Source organism: Echinops telfairi, unplaced genomic scaffold (genome assembly GCF_000313985.2).
Source record: "Echinops telfairi isolate 266 unplaced genomic scaffold, ASM31398v2 ScPeMD7_11;HRSCAF=52, whole genome shotgun sequence".
Taxonomy (NCBI): domain Eukaryota; kingdom Metazoa; phylum Chordata; class Mammalia; order Afrosoricida; family Tenrecidae; genus Echinops; species Echinops telfairi.
In genome coordinates, this window is record NW_022103908.1 from 4,875,354 (window position 1) to 4,889,355 (window position 14,002).

Here is a 14,002-nt window from a genome sequence, read left to right on the forward strand (position 1 = left end):
TATCATGATGTTGTTTCCTAATGAGTATCAATCAAAAGGAAAGGAATAAAATATTTTAGTAAAGCAATGTGAAGTACTGAGTACTTAATTCTAACATAAAATTGTCATGAAGGAAATTTGAAATTTGTCATGATGCCATGAGCAAGAACAAAACTTTAAGAAAATATGACAACTTTTATGATTTTTTAAAAAAAAATCACAGGTTTCCCAGGCAACTGGCTCTGACATACAAAGTCGCAGAGAAGGCACATGTCGAGGAGCTAAGGCAGCAGGATTAGCAGAGGGAGAAGCTGAACTGAGAAGCAGTTAAAAGATGGACATAAGCCAAAAAGGGAGTCCTGAAACTGTGAGGGCCCTTAGCGTTGTTCTTATGTGAGAACAATTGGACTGAGGTTTTGTACCACTAAAATGACAAGTCCCCTTAGCGGGGACATGGGCCAGGCAACAACCAATGTCCAGAGAGAAACTCAGCTGTGAGTTGCCAGCAGCCAAAGCTTCTGACAGCTGAGAAGTAAGTGCTTCGGTCCCGAAGACGAGTTTCTGTAATACATTACCATACCGACTACATCCTACTCCTTGCACTGTTCAGACTCACCTACTTCTGCAGAAAGTTCACCCTATAACTAGGTGTCAGCGTCGCAAGATGAGCTATGTGTGGTCTTTGTTGCTACACCTGGTCTTCAGGCTACAGTTGAAATTCAAAATGCAAACGCCCCATGTTTCATTGCTCTCTTTTCTTAGCTACTCTCTCTCCTAGTTCTGGTGGTCTACATGGAAGCGTCCCCCACACCTTCATCCTTAAAATACCTGAGCCCCCGGTCACCATGTCCTTTTCAGGGGGTGGTGGATAAGTCTGTCCATCTAGCATCCACATGGAGCAAGAATTGCCAAGAGACACACCTGTAGATCGCCTGCTCTCAGACTCTCTGCCACTGAGTCTATTCGGACGCAGTGACCCCGGAGGACAGAGTAGAACTGCCTGTGGGTTTCGGAGATGGTAAATATGTTTGGGTGGAGAAAGCCACGTGTGCATTTATGTGTGCATATGACATCAACACAGAGGAAGAATTACCAAGAGATGCACCTGTAGATCATTTGCTCTCAGATTCACTGCCACTGACTCCATGCTGATTCAGTGACTGTAGGTCCGGGTAGAAGTGCCTGTGCATTTCTGAAGTGGTATCTCTTTACAGGAGTAGAAAGCTTCACCTTTCTCCCTCAGATCTGCTGGTGAGGTTAAGCCGAGTGCCACCTATACATCTCCTCCTTGCTTCCCTATGTCATAGCCCCCCTGCCTACTCCTGATGCTAGCGATCGGTTACTCAGTTACTGGGGCCAGGACAGGGGCTGTTTTGTCTTCTGGCCCTTGGATCGAGGGGTTTGAAGAAACTGACAGCAGCTTCTTATGCAAGTATTAAACTTTGAGAACCAGGATGTGTTGACCACAAAGCCCACTTGGAAAATCCATAAAGAACTCCTCTGTCAAGATCCTTAATTATATCTGCAAAGCCTCTGGCGATGGAAAATGACATATTTACAACTTCCAAGGATTGCAGCATGGGCATCTTTGGGGTGAGGGTGGGGAGCTATTGTTATTCAGCCCACCACAGATGCGAATCTACTGCCACACATCACACATCATTAAGTATACTTGGGGCCCTAGATCTGAGAATACCTTTCTTAAAATTAAAACAAAACAAAACAAAAAAACCTTTTCCCATATCTGTGAAATAGAAATCTGTACAGCCTCAGATCACGGTGCTAGACAATGCCCTGTCACGGGGAAGACAAACCCACATCAAGATTATGCAGCAATCTCAGCCAACTGTAATCACTGGATTTTTCTATAGTGAAATGTAATCAGCTATCCATCAAGTGACTAATCGGGCTTCCTGAATGGTATTTGGTATAGGGGCTCAGCATTGTTCTCTCGTTGTATGAGGGGATTTCAAAAAGTCCATCAATAAAGATAATGGGAAATGAAAAGATAATGGGATTCTCCCATGAACTTTCTGATGCTCTCTTTCACTTTTGACAATAGAATTATGAATCAAGAGCCTTTGCTGTAAAATTTGTATGTCACCTCTTTAATTGTCACCAAACAGAGCCTCCATCTCTGCGGTATGGCTGCTATCTTAAATATCCAGTACTGCTATAACAGAAATGACACAGTTTATGGCTTTAACACACAAATGTATTCTCACAAAAGATAGAAGGCCGGAAGTCCAAATTCAGAAGGCACATTCTAAGGGGAGGCTGCCAGATTATCCCCGAGTCTCCTGCTTCTAGGAGTTGCACAGCACAGCGACCCCCGGGGCAAAAGGGTGTGTCGTTTCCTGTTCTTCTTTCTTGGTGGTAGTTGGTCTCTCTGCTTGATTGGCTTCTTTCTCCTGGTAAAGTAGAAGGTGACACAGGCCATGTGACCTGGTGAGGGTATGGCAACAGTCTCCAGCATTATCATACTCTCATACTACGGTGGCTTGCGTGCTGTGGTGCTGGAAGCTATGCCACCAGTCTTTCAAATCCCAGCAGGGCTACCACGATGCACAGGGCTCTGTGGAAATTCCAGAATAAGATGACTAGGAGGAGAGATGTGGAAGTCTTTTTCTATAAAACAAAAATCAATAAATAATGACAACAGTCAAAACTCGCCAGGAAAAGCCCTTGTGAGCAGCTGTGGAACATTGTCTGATACAGTGTCAGGAGATGGATGAACTCCAGGTTAGAAAACACTGAAAAACATGCGTAGGGAAGCGCTGCGGCCCCAAGGTCACGTTCATATTAATGATGTGAATGGAGCAAAGCTGGGGGACACTTCATGTGCTCATTTGACATGACTCAAAATGAGAAGAAACAGCTGTCACCATCGAAGTGAGCTCGATTGATAATTAGAACTGGGACTATATAAGGTATGACTGTACAAAGTATAATCTAAATGTCAGTTAATAGCGAGAAAACAGGCTGTACAAAGTATGAATGAATAAAGTATATATGAAGGAAAGCTCAAAGTATGAAAATTGTAAGTTGTAAAAAAAAAATGAAACGGGACTCATAAAAACTGATTAGGTATGTATGGCTCCTGGGTATTAATAAGTTAAAATGGGCTGGGCATTTTGAATTGGATGTTTAGATGGTCAACTATGCCAAAAATTAAAGTTTGAAGAATAATGATTTCACATTCATCATCAAAAAGAACATTTCAAGACATGCTCTGAAGTAAAACGTTATCAGTAGTAGGATATCTTCATACATCTGCAAGAAAGACCAATAAATATCCATATTCTTCACATTCACGCACCCACCGCTAATGCCAAACATGAAGAAATTGAAGATTTTTATCAGCTTCCTGATTCTGAAGTTGGTCAAACATGCGATCAAGATGTACAGATAATTACTGGCAGTAGGAATGGGATGATTGGAAACAAAGATGAAGGGTCAGCACTCGGAAACGAGGGTCTTGGCGATAGCAGTGACACCAGAGATTGCATGACAGACTTTTGCAAACGCAATGACGTCTTTAAATACCCCTTGCTAACAACAAGAGCAATGCTGTTCTTGCAGACCTCACCGGATGGACTACATCTGTGGAAAGAGGCAATGGAGAAGCTAAATATCATCAGCACAAACAAGGGCAGGGGCGGACTGTGCAACCGACATTCCACTTCCTGTCCACTTCCACAGGCCCACTGTCGATTCGCATGCCGCCTTTTTCTCAGTCATCCAAGGTCTTTCTACTTTTAGCCAAGCCTTCTGATCAAACCGCCAAGTCATTCACCACTGCCTATGAGTTCTATAGATCTTATTTCAGACCACTTCTCTTTTGGTGGAACATGACTGACCTTGTATATACTACATGGTGTTTGGACCCTATGAGTTGGTGGATCTGATAAAATCCGTTTTCTGATGGGTAGTTCTAGCCACATGGTCACTTAGTATTCCATGATCAGGTGCTCTGTCTCTATCAGATCTCCAGCGTCCCAAGCGTCCCAAGAGTTCAAATAGAAAAATGCCTTTGCTTTTGCTAAAGAGCACATGAGTTTGTTCCGAAAAACTTTGGGCTCTTCATTGTGCTTTTCTCATTGAAACGTCACATAAATTCCACAGCATCCTTTCCCCAGTTGAAACCTCTAACATCATAAGGCCTGTCAAGTTGCATAGGAGCCCTGGTGGTACAGTGGTTATGCAGTGGGCTGTGATTCACATGGTCAGCAGTTCAAGCCCACCAGCAGCTCCTTAGGAGAAAGACTGGGCTTTCCACTCCTGTAAACAGTTAGTCTTGGAAGCCCACTAAAAGTGGGTCACTATGAGTCAAGTTGCATGGTCTAAGAAATAGGACTGCCTTCACTACAGCCAAGACATGATATAGAGTTCTTTCTTTCTCTGGGAGTCATCTAAAGCTGGTATTCATACATGTAATTCAGTACATGCGGCATAGAAATAGTCTCAAGTAAATATAATGCCTTCAGGCCTAAAGAAGGCTACCAGGCGCTGCCTGTTTTTCTTTGTAGCAAGAGGTACAAGATGTGCAATTTTCCTTTTCGTTTTTGCAGGGGATGTCTGGCATTAGACCACTGTACTCTTAGATCACAGTCATCTTAGACCACTGTAATCTTAAATCTCAGTATTTTATTTCCATTTTTTCCAGTGCATTTATGGCACTCAGAACAAGCAGTGTAGTGCCACTGTTCCTTATAGCAAACACTTCTGAACCTCTCAAAAGCCTAAACTTGCCATTGACTTTCACAGAAAGTGAACTAGGTTGGGATACCTACAGGTATGTCTTAAATCACATGCACACATTTATTATCTCACAGTTTCTGTGTGCCAGGCATTGCCTAGCTTGGCCCATTGCAAGACTGAAATAAAACCAAACCCTCAGCTGGATTGGAAGTCGGTGCTCAAACCATACTAGGGAGGGGACCACTTCTAAATTTATATGGTTGCTGGCAGAATATAATTCCTTGCAGTCTGCTGGACTGAGAATCTCAGGTCCTTGCCGGTTGATGTCCAGCAGTCAGTTACCCTCAGTTCCTTGCCATGTAATCTACTTCATATGGTGGTTCATAACATGACAGCTTGCTTCTTTAAAGGCAGTAAGGGAGAGAAGGCATTGCCTAGCAAGATGGGGGTTATACCTGTATGTACCTTAATGATATATAGTCATGTATAGCCAGTCATGCATGCCATATTCTCTTGATTAGGTCCTGCCCTATTACAAAGGGAAAGATCATATAAGGGTGGGATACCAGTAGGTGGGGAGATATATAGATGTACCCCTTAACAAATGACAGGGTCCTCTTTGCCACCTGATGAGTAGATAATGATGATCTAACTCCTATACCACATTTTGGAGTCTGCTTCTTCAGCGTGCTCCTGACATCATGATAAGATGTTGAAGCCGGTGCAGGTCATGCATCCAGCTGAGTCTCCTGCAAATTTGTGTCAATTTAGCTGAGCCAAAAGCCCCAGGATTAGGTAGTTAGCTTCCATTTTGTGAGGTGGCATAAGTCCTAACCATTGGCAGACTTTGTGTTATAAAGAATTAGGCTTGTTATGTAAACAAGGCAGGACTCGGGTGGGTTGCATCAATCTTTCTTAAGTCACCACCATTACTTGGGTCTCAGGTTTGATCCATGCAAAAGGGGTTCCCTGGATTGTGGTTTGGATCACACTTTATCTTACAGGAGAAGGAAGTGAGCAGAGAGAGAGGAAGTGACCCAACTTCCAACAAGAAAGCAGAGCCAGGAGTGGAGTGCTTACAGGTCAGATTAAAAGTGATAAAATACCATAATCAAGTCTGGTCTATTATCTGGATGGATGACCATTTGTATATTTCCAGGAAAATAGACAAGTTCATGTCAAGTTGTTAAGAGGAAGAACCGAATACAGAAGAACCAATTTCAAGCTGAAGAGCCAAAGGGACGGTGTGGCAACTTGGGATGGGGTGGTTGGAAGTTACTATTAGCAGGAAGGCCACTATGATCCCTGGAGCTGGAGATGTTCTAGAAGGAGTGATATTACCAGGCCATAGGAGCTGGGACTGCCCAGTGAGCACTGATTCCACAAAGGTTATCTGGCTGGAGCTGGCTATAGAGAAGATGCAAGAAGCACAGAGGAAACAATGTCCAAAGAGGAGGAAGATTCGCTATAAAGAGGGTGGAGGGAAAGGAAGAGGTATGGGGGGAGGTCAGATGCGCAGGCATTCCCTCCCCCGAAGGCAATCAGTTGCCAGACTGCTGTCTCATTCCACCACAGGGGTGGGCCTGCTCCCTGCCTCTGGGGACAATGGACAGGCTCCTGTAGGAGGAGTTTTCACCCTACTGATAATGGTTCCTATGGAGACCCAGAGACCACCTCCTAGACCACCCTCTCATTATTGTGTAACCTATAGTGTAACCCCTTCCTGTGACCTATGTCTCTACCTGTAATTAGTGGGCTGGCATGCCCCCAAAAGGTATATAGGCATGGGTCAGCAATATAAAGTTCGCTGACCTCTCTGACTCTCTGACCCCTCTCTCTTCCCCCTCTCCCCTGTTCCCTTGCCCTCCTTCCCTTCCCCCTCTCTCCACGTAGACCACCAAGCTGGGCTGAAGTGAGCAATGCTACCATGTTATGTGTCTGACTGCATCAGTGTAATATCTCTTGTATCTCTCATGCTCTCGATGATTTTAATATAATACTTATATATATCTCAACTGTACAATTGTGATTACTGAACCCGTGGGTAGTATTATTATTAGTAGTAGCAACGGGTGGAGCTGGCCCCTCACCCCCTTCCTCACCATTTTAATTTAATACTACAAAGAGGGAAGAGGGAAGAAGAAGGAGGGGGAGAGAAAAGAACTGCAGGGATTCTCCCCTTGTCTCACTCTCCAGTCATTCATTTCCCCCCATTGACTGAATGGAACTTGAAGCTAGTTAGCAAGGGCACCTGGGAAATGTAGTTTATAGGAGTCATCCCCTTGCTAGACAAGAGCAAAACAGAACAGAGAATTGGACAGGACTGGAAACTTTCCTCTAGTCCCTAAATGCTTCCTCCCCGCCTCCATTATCATGATCCGAATTCTACCTTGCAAGTCTGGCTAGACCAGAGGATGTACCCTGGTACAGATAGGAACTGGAAACACAGGGAATCCAGGGCGGATGATCCCTTCAGGAACAGTGGTGTGAGTGGCGATACTGGGAGAGTGAAGGGAGAGTGGGTTGGAAAGAGGGAACCAATGACAAGGAGCTATATGTGACCTCCTCCCTGGGGGACAGACAACAGAAAAGTGGGTGAAGGGAAACGTTGGACAGGGCAAGATATGACAAAATAATAATTTATAAATTATCAAGGGCTCAAGAGGGAGGAGGGAGAGGGGAGGGAGGGGAGAAATGAGGACCTGATGCCGGGGACTTAAGTGGAGAGCAAATGTTTTGAGAATGACCAGGGCAATGAATGTACAAATGTGCTCTACACAATTGATGTATGTATGGATTGTGATAAGTCGTATGAGACCCTGATAAAATGATTGAAAAAAAAAAAGAACAAAGAATCAAATATCTGGCCCACCATGTCCCCTGTACACAGTGGTGAACTTCAGCAGTGCAGGTAGGGAAGTGACCAATTTTCTCAGGAAGCACGGTTGGCTTTGCTCCACCACATAAATAAGAAATTAACCCAGTTACCAACATCTGACATCACAGTGGAGACATAAGATTCTTTTGTTTAAGATATAATTAGGTCATTTTCTATAAATGAACCCAGAAAATGATGAAATATTTTTCATGGATAATATGTTCTAAAAATATTTCAAGCGGATACTTGCCCAGTTGGGATGCCAAGCTAATAGGGTAACATAAGGGGCAAAATAAATATTAGGAGCCTTATTTATGAAGAACGAAGAAATTGGTCCTTTTTATTTTTGAAACACAGAAGCAAAAGCCTCCATCAAAACAGGAAGTCAAACCAGGTGGGGTTAGAGAGAGAGATTTTGATGTTAATGACAGTTAACTGAGAGCATGTGAGAGCATTAGATGATTTCTCTTTGGGTTGCTAGAGGTTTCTAGTGTTACCAACCAGTTGCGTAGAAAGGACACCTGGCATCGACCATGTCAAAATGTAGCCATCATTTGAACTCCCCCAACTCGCAAAACTGGTGAATTCAAAGAATGGTGTGTGTGGGTGAATTAACAAATCATCCAAGATTAGCTTATTTTAGGGAAACAAGCATTGCTTTTGGATTCTGTTCTTGTCCCATGACAAGACAGTAAATCCGATTTAGTAGATGGTATTCTTTGTGAAAAACAACAATGTTCTTCAAATCCAAACACACATGACTCAGATTGTATAACTTTTCACTTCATCTAGAAACATCTAGAACTTTTCACTTCATTGTATAACTTTTCACTTCATCTAGAACAAGTTCTAACATGCACTCCACACGAAGGATTGGAACATCACTAATAGTTGTGTGCTGTTTGAAAGCACCTTGGTGGGGCTGTTGGAAAAGCCTGGACTGTGACTCACGAGGTTGGTAGTTCAAACCTACCAACCAATCAGCAGGAGAGAAATCTGCTGCTTGAAGGGCCCACAGCTTTAGACTCCCTATAAAGAGCTACTATGAGCTAGTGTCTACTCACTGGCAGTGGGTTTAGCACTGGTTTTGATCTGCCAGATAGTGTATAAACAAGTTCTTCACACATATCATTTAGTCAAATCCTGAAATAATTCCGTGTTGAAGGTTTTATTATCTACCTCAATTTACTGATGAGAAAACTTAGGTTGAGAGGAGTTAAATATCTTTCAGATAAAAGTCATGTGTACTATAATCCATTTATATATCTTGACCTTTGGATTTGCCCATAATCCTATTGGTGTAATGAGATTGCTATTCTGTCTCAGAATTCCAGTAGTCCTTCCGAGTTTGAGGTAATGTGACTTCAAATATCTAATCTTAAGTAGTAAAGACCAAGCTAATACTATTTTTTAAAAGCAAGGATCTTGAGACTTGGTCTTATTTTCTTTGGACACAGTATCAGGAAAGACCAATCATTGGAAAGGACATCATGTTTGACAAAGCAGTGGGTCGGGAAGAAAAAGAAAAGCTTCCATGAGATGTACTGACAAAATTTTCCATCAAGTACAGACTGATTCATAGAGACCCTATTGGACAAGGTCGAACTGCCCCTGGGTTTCTGAGGCTGTAAACCTTTCCAGGATCAGAAAGCTTCATCTTGTTCACCAGAGAGTGGCTGGTGGATTTGAGCTGCTGACCTTGCAGTTGTGAGCCTAACTTGTAACCCACCACATCACCATGGCGCCTAGCACATTCCAAAGTCTTAAAAATATAAGGTTCTAAAATGTATTTAATTAAAACAAGAGGTCAAGGTATTGGGGGTGGGGTGGGTTAAAAGCCTCATGTTTACTTAAGAGAATTTCAAGTGCTAAGTGGAATTTGTCTCTTTAGTGTGGAGCATTAAATATAGGAAGTATATTTCATTTTTAATTGCAATATCACCATATTAAGAATGCAGAATCTTGTGGCTCACCACGACCGAGCTTGTTTTAAAACGTCCACAACGACCAGTTTTGTCTCTAAATCCTCCAGCGGGCTATTTGACAAATACAGTTCAGACTTGAGCACAGTATTTTTTAGCAGTCTGGGTGTTCTTGATGCTATACATGGTTCCTGCGTTGGCAATCTTGTGCGTTCTGCTGTATTACTACTCCACCAGCGCGGGTGGCTTCTGGAAAAACAAAACACACGAGACTAGAAAAATACAAACGTGAGGAAAGGTCAGAACATTGTAGCGCTTGCTTCCCCACGTCACGTGGTAAAACAACAGCAGCTCCGTGTCGTGGAGTGCAAGCTGAAGCCGTCGTTTTTATCACCTGGGCACACAGCAGAGAGATTCTTGGGAGAGATGAGCGTGAACTGAAGACACCAAGATTGCACCAGTGCAATGCGTGCGTTTTCCTAGTGATAGGGACAAAAGTCGGGATGTGTGTTAGTTCAATGTCATTATTTGGGGGCGAATATGCCTGTGCGGTTGAGGCTAGCCCTATCTGCCCCTCTCCCCGCCCTCCCGGCCCGGAGATCAAGCTAAGATGGCAGCGCGCTAAGGACCGAGCTGGAAAATAGGAGCCAAGCCCTTTGTATCCTCTCCTGCTCCGCTCATGGCATCCCACGAGCCCTGGGCCCCTCCGCTCCCCCGGACACTCGGGCGGCACAAGCCCTTCGGCCGTGGAGCGTCCAGAGTGGAGGGAGCCCGGGGCGTCCGCTTTGGCAGACGGGGAGAAGCCCGCGCCGCCGTCTGCAGCCGCTGCAGGGACGTAACTTGGGAGTTCACGCTCCCCTGCAGGGCCTGGTCGGTGCAGTGAAGTACGACTCCAAACGCCCTTCCGTGCAGGCGTAGCCCCCACTGACCGCCAGCCCCCGGCAGCTTTCCAAGGTGCCCAGCTGGGTGGGCAGTCGCTGTGGCAGTTGCGGGAAAGGGAGCTTCTCAGAGCGCACAGGCAGGAAGAGAGAAAAACCCACCGCCACCAACGCCGCATTGACTATCAATTTAGGTAGGGTGCAGCGACCGCTGCCGTGGAAGGAAACGCTGCCAACCGCAGCAGAAACGCCACCCTCGGTCCCCAAGTGGGCACGTGTACGATTCTGCGCACGCCGATTGGCGCTACTCGGCAACAGAGGATTTCCTCCCAAATGATGATCCAGTTCCCGGGTTTTGAGTTTATCCTCAGGTTCAGGAGGGTGGGGAGTTGTCTGCGATTGAAGGTACAGTAAGGATTGAAGCAAATTAGGAAGGGGATGGAGGCACTAGCAGCTCAGGGCATCAGCAGGAAACGGGCGCAGGTGGCAGATGCCTTGAGCCCGAGGTGGAAATGAGTCCTTATCCAAGTAACACTCATCCATCCATCCATCCATCCATCCAATATCTATTTCCCTTCTATTTAGGGTTGGATCCTTCCTTTGGCACTTAGAATGTAATGGGGGTGAGGCTGGGGGTGGGAAGAGTGGGGAATAGAGATCGGTGCAGTCCTTATGGACAAAGGTGTGTGTGTGTATCTGTGTTTGCTTTCTTCTTTGAAAGTGTTACAGTTTATGGAAAGCCATATGCCAAGTCCTGGATACTGTAAGCCTTCCCACAAACTTTGCAGGAACAGGAAGTATTACTTTGACCATTATGTAGGATGAAGGTGAAGGAACCCGCGGGGGGGGGCTTACCTGTTGGTCGACTAACCTCAAGGTCAACAGTTGGAGTCCACTAATGGCTCTGAGGGAGAAAGACGAGGCTTTCTCCTTTCTGAGATTTCCCTTCTCAGAAACTCCAGGTGGCAGTTCTACTTTGCCCTGTAGGGTCCCTCTGAGTGGGAATAGGCTACACGGTGCTGGCTTTGGTTCTGTTGTTTTTATAGAGAGGAGGAGTTTCTTAGGTGGTGTACACTGCACTCGACTGCTCACCTGGAGGATCGCCAACTTAAAAGATGGAAGTCATCCAGCAGTACCTAGGAAGATAGGCCTGGCGGTCCGTTTCCACTGAGATGACATCCAAGGAAGACCTAGGGAGCACGTTTACTTTGGACAGCCACTCAGCAATGTAGGGGCCAAAGCTTGCCTAAAGAATTCAGTGGCAGGGCCAGGTTTCAAATCCATGCGCCTGATTTCAGAGCATTTTCATGACCTTGCAAGATGGTGAACAGTAATTCACCCTGACAATGCCAACCCATCAGGCTTTTAACTCCACCAAGACTCAAGCTGTCTCTGTTCCTAGTGGTACAATGGGTTAAGGAGTGGGCTGCTAATGGAAAGGTGGGAGAAAGAGGAAGCTGTCTGCTTCCATAAATAAGTATTGTCTTGGAAATCCTATGGGCAGTTACGTTCTTATTACATAAGGTTGATATGTGAATTGGAATCTACTAGAAGCCAATGGGCTACCTAAGTGTTTATGGTCTCAAAAACATGCACAGGGTTGAGGTGCTTCCTGTACAGCTCTTAGTTTGTAACCGTGCTGAGGTATCAAAGAATACGTATACTTGCTGGATATCATATGCAAGGCTATATACTAGGGGTTGAGGAAGACTAAAAAGATAAACTAGAAGTTCAAATGGAACTTAGAATATCACTGAGAAATCAGGTAAATACAGATCTACTCACAGTTCCAAAAGACGGTAATTCCTTCTGTCTATGCATTTGTCCCTATGCACTCATCACCCCATCTTTAATCCCCACCCCCAAATTATAGCTATTGTTCAAAGTCCTGGAACATTTCTTTCAACAGCTACTTACCACACAACCCCAGGAGCTAGAATTGACTTACTTCCCCATTCCTTGTTTGTACTTCTCAAAATGCTAAAAATGACACTCCCCCTTTTAAAGTGAAGAATTTTCAAAGAGACACGAATACATAAACTAGTAAGTTGAAGAACACCATCCATTAGTCAGACTGTTGTAGTTGGATGGCTGTGTGCTGCGATGCGGTGGGAGCTATGTCACGCTCATTTCAAATGGCAGCAGCTGAATTTCACCAAGACAGACTAGGAAGAAAAGTCTAGCAGTTTACTTCCCCAAATCACACACCTTATGGATCATTGGGTATTCTATAGGAGGGATAGATGGCCGGAAGGAGGACATTACTTGTGGTCCAACAGGGTCACTCAGGACAAGGGAGGCTGTTAGTGAGATGGGTTGGTACAGGAGCCACAAGGATGGATGGATTTGAATATGGTGGTGCGTAGAAGGACACCGGATCAGGCAACCTTTTGTATATAAGGCCGCCATTGGGAATTGAATAGCTGGCAACCAAGGAGTGAAGGATATGGTAGTCAGGTTTATACCAAACTCCCTGCCATTGAATCAATTCTGACTCATAGCGATCCTATGGGACAGGGGAGAGCTACCCTCCTAGGTTTCCAAGGTTGTATCCTTTGTGGGAGCAGAATGCCTCTTCTTTCTTTTGCTGAGTGTTTGGTGGTTTTGAACTAGTGACCTTTTGGTTAGTAACCTGATGCATAACCCACTGAGATACCAGAGCTCTTGACTCAGGATGATAGTACTTGGAATTTATTAGGAACATAAATTATGCAAACTCTTTAAGCTGAAAGTCTAGAGGGTAAAACTTAGGCATCATGGTGCATGTGTTTTTCATTTCTTCTAAAGGAAGTACAAGTAGACTAGGTTGGGACAGAAACTCAGAATGTTACACTTTTATGTGACATCTTCAGATAGTATAGAGTCTAAGTCACAATTGTAGTTTCAGGTTATATTCCATCATCCTCTATCTTTAATAACAAAACCCTGAGCAGAGAGAGATAAGACATGATGTTACCACTATCTGGCTTTTGAATCCTAGCAAAACTGTGTAGTCGACATTTTCTGAAAAGGAAAAAAAAAGGCACACCTATTTACTAGCTGTCTTTGTAAGTAAAGGTTCTTTCAAGCAGATTTCACTCATAATCCCAATACATTCAAAAGACCACCGCCATTTTTAATTCGACTCGGATCGAATTCGGAGAGCCTCGAATCCTGAACTAACCAGCTACTACTCCGCATAGCAAATCTTCACGTTGGCGGCACAGACCGTGGAGACAAGAACCAGGAGTGCGTAATGCTCATGCTCGGGCGATAGGCACCTTCCCCTTCTTTCCTGCTTTCTGGTCCTAAATTCTCCCATCTGGATTGAACCCCATTACCTGAAGTCCAACGTCGCCAGTGCACAGCTGCCAGTTTCCCTAGCACTTTCCCTTACAGTCCACCTTCCCGGGTTGCTACCAAAACCCGGCGAAGTGGATTCCCGTCCGCACGCCGCAACGGTCTCACACCCAAACCCGGAGGCGGAGGGAGTGGTAGCGGCGGGGCGGGGTGAGGAGTGACTGGGCTCGTGTGACTGAGCATGTGCGAGCGGCGGCGCATGCTCAGTGCGGCCAGCAGCTTCCCAGTGCGGGGAGTCCCGGCGGTGGCGGCGGCGGTGGTGGCAGCGGCAGCCGCGGCGGTACCGCCTCCTCACACGCCCCGGG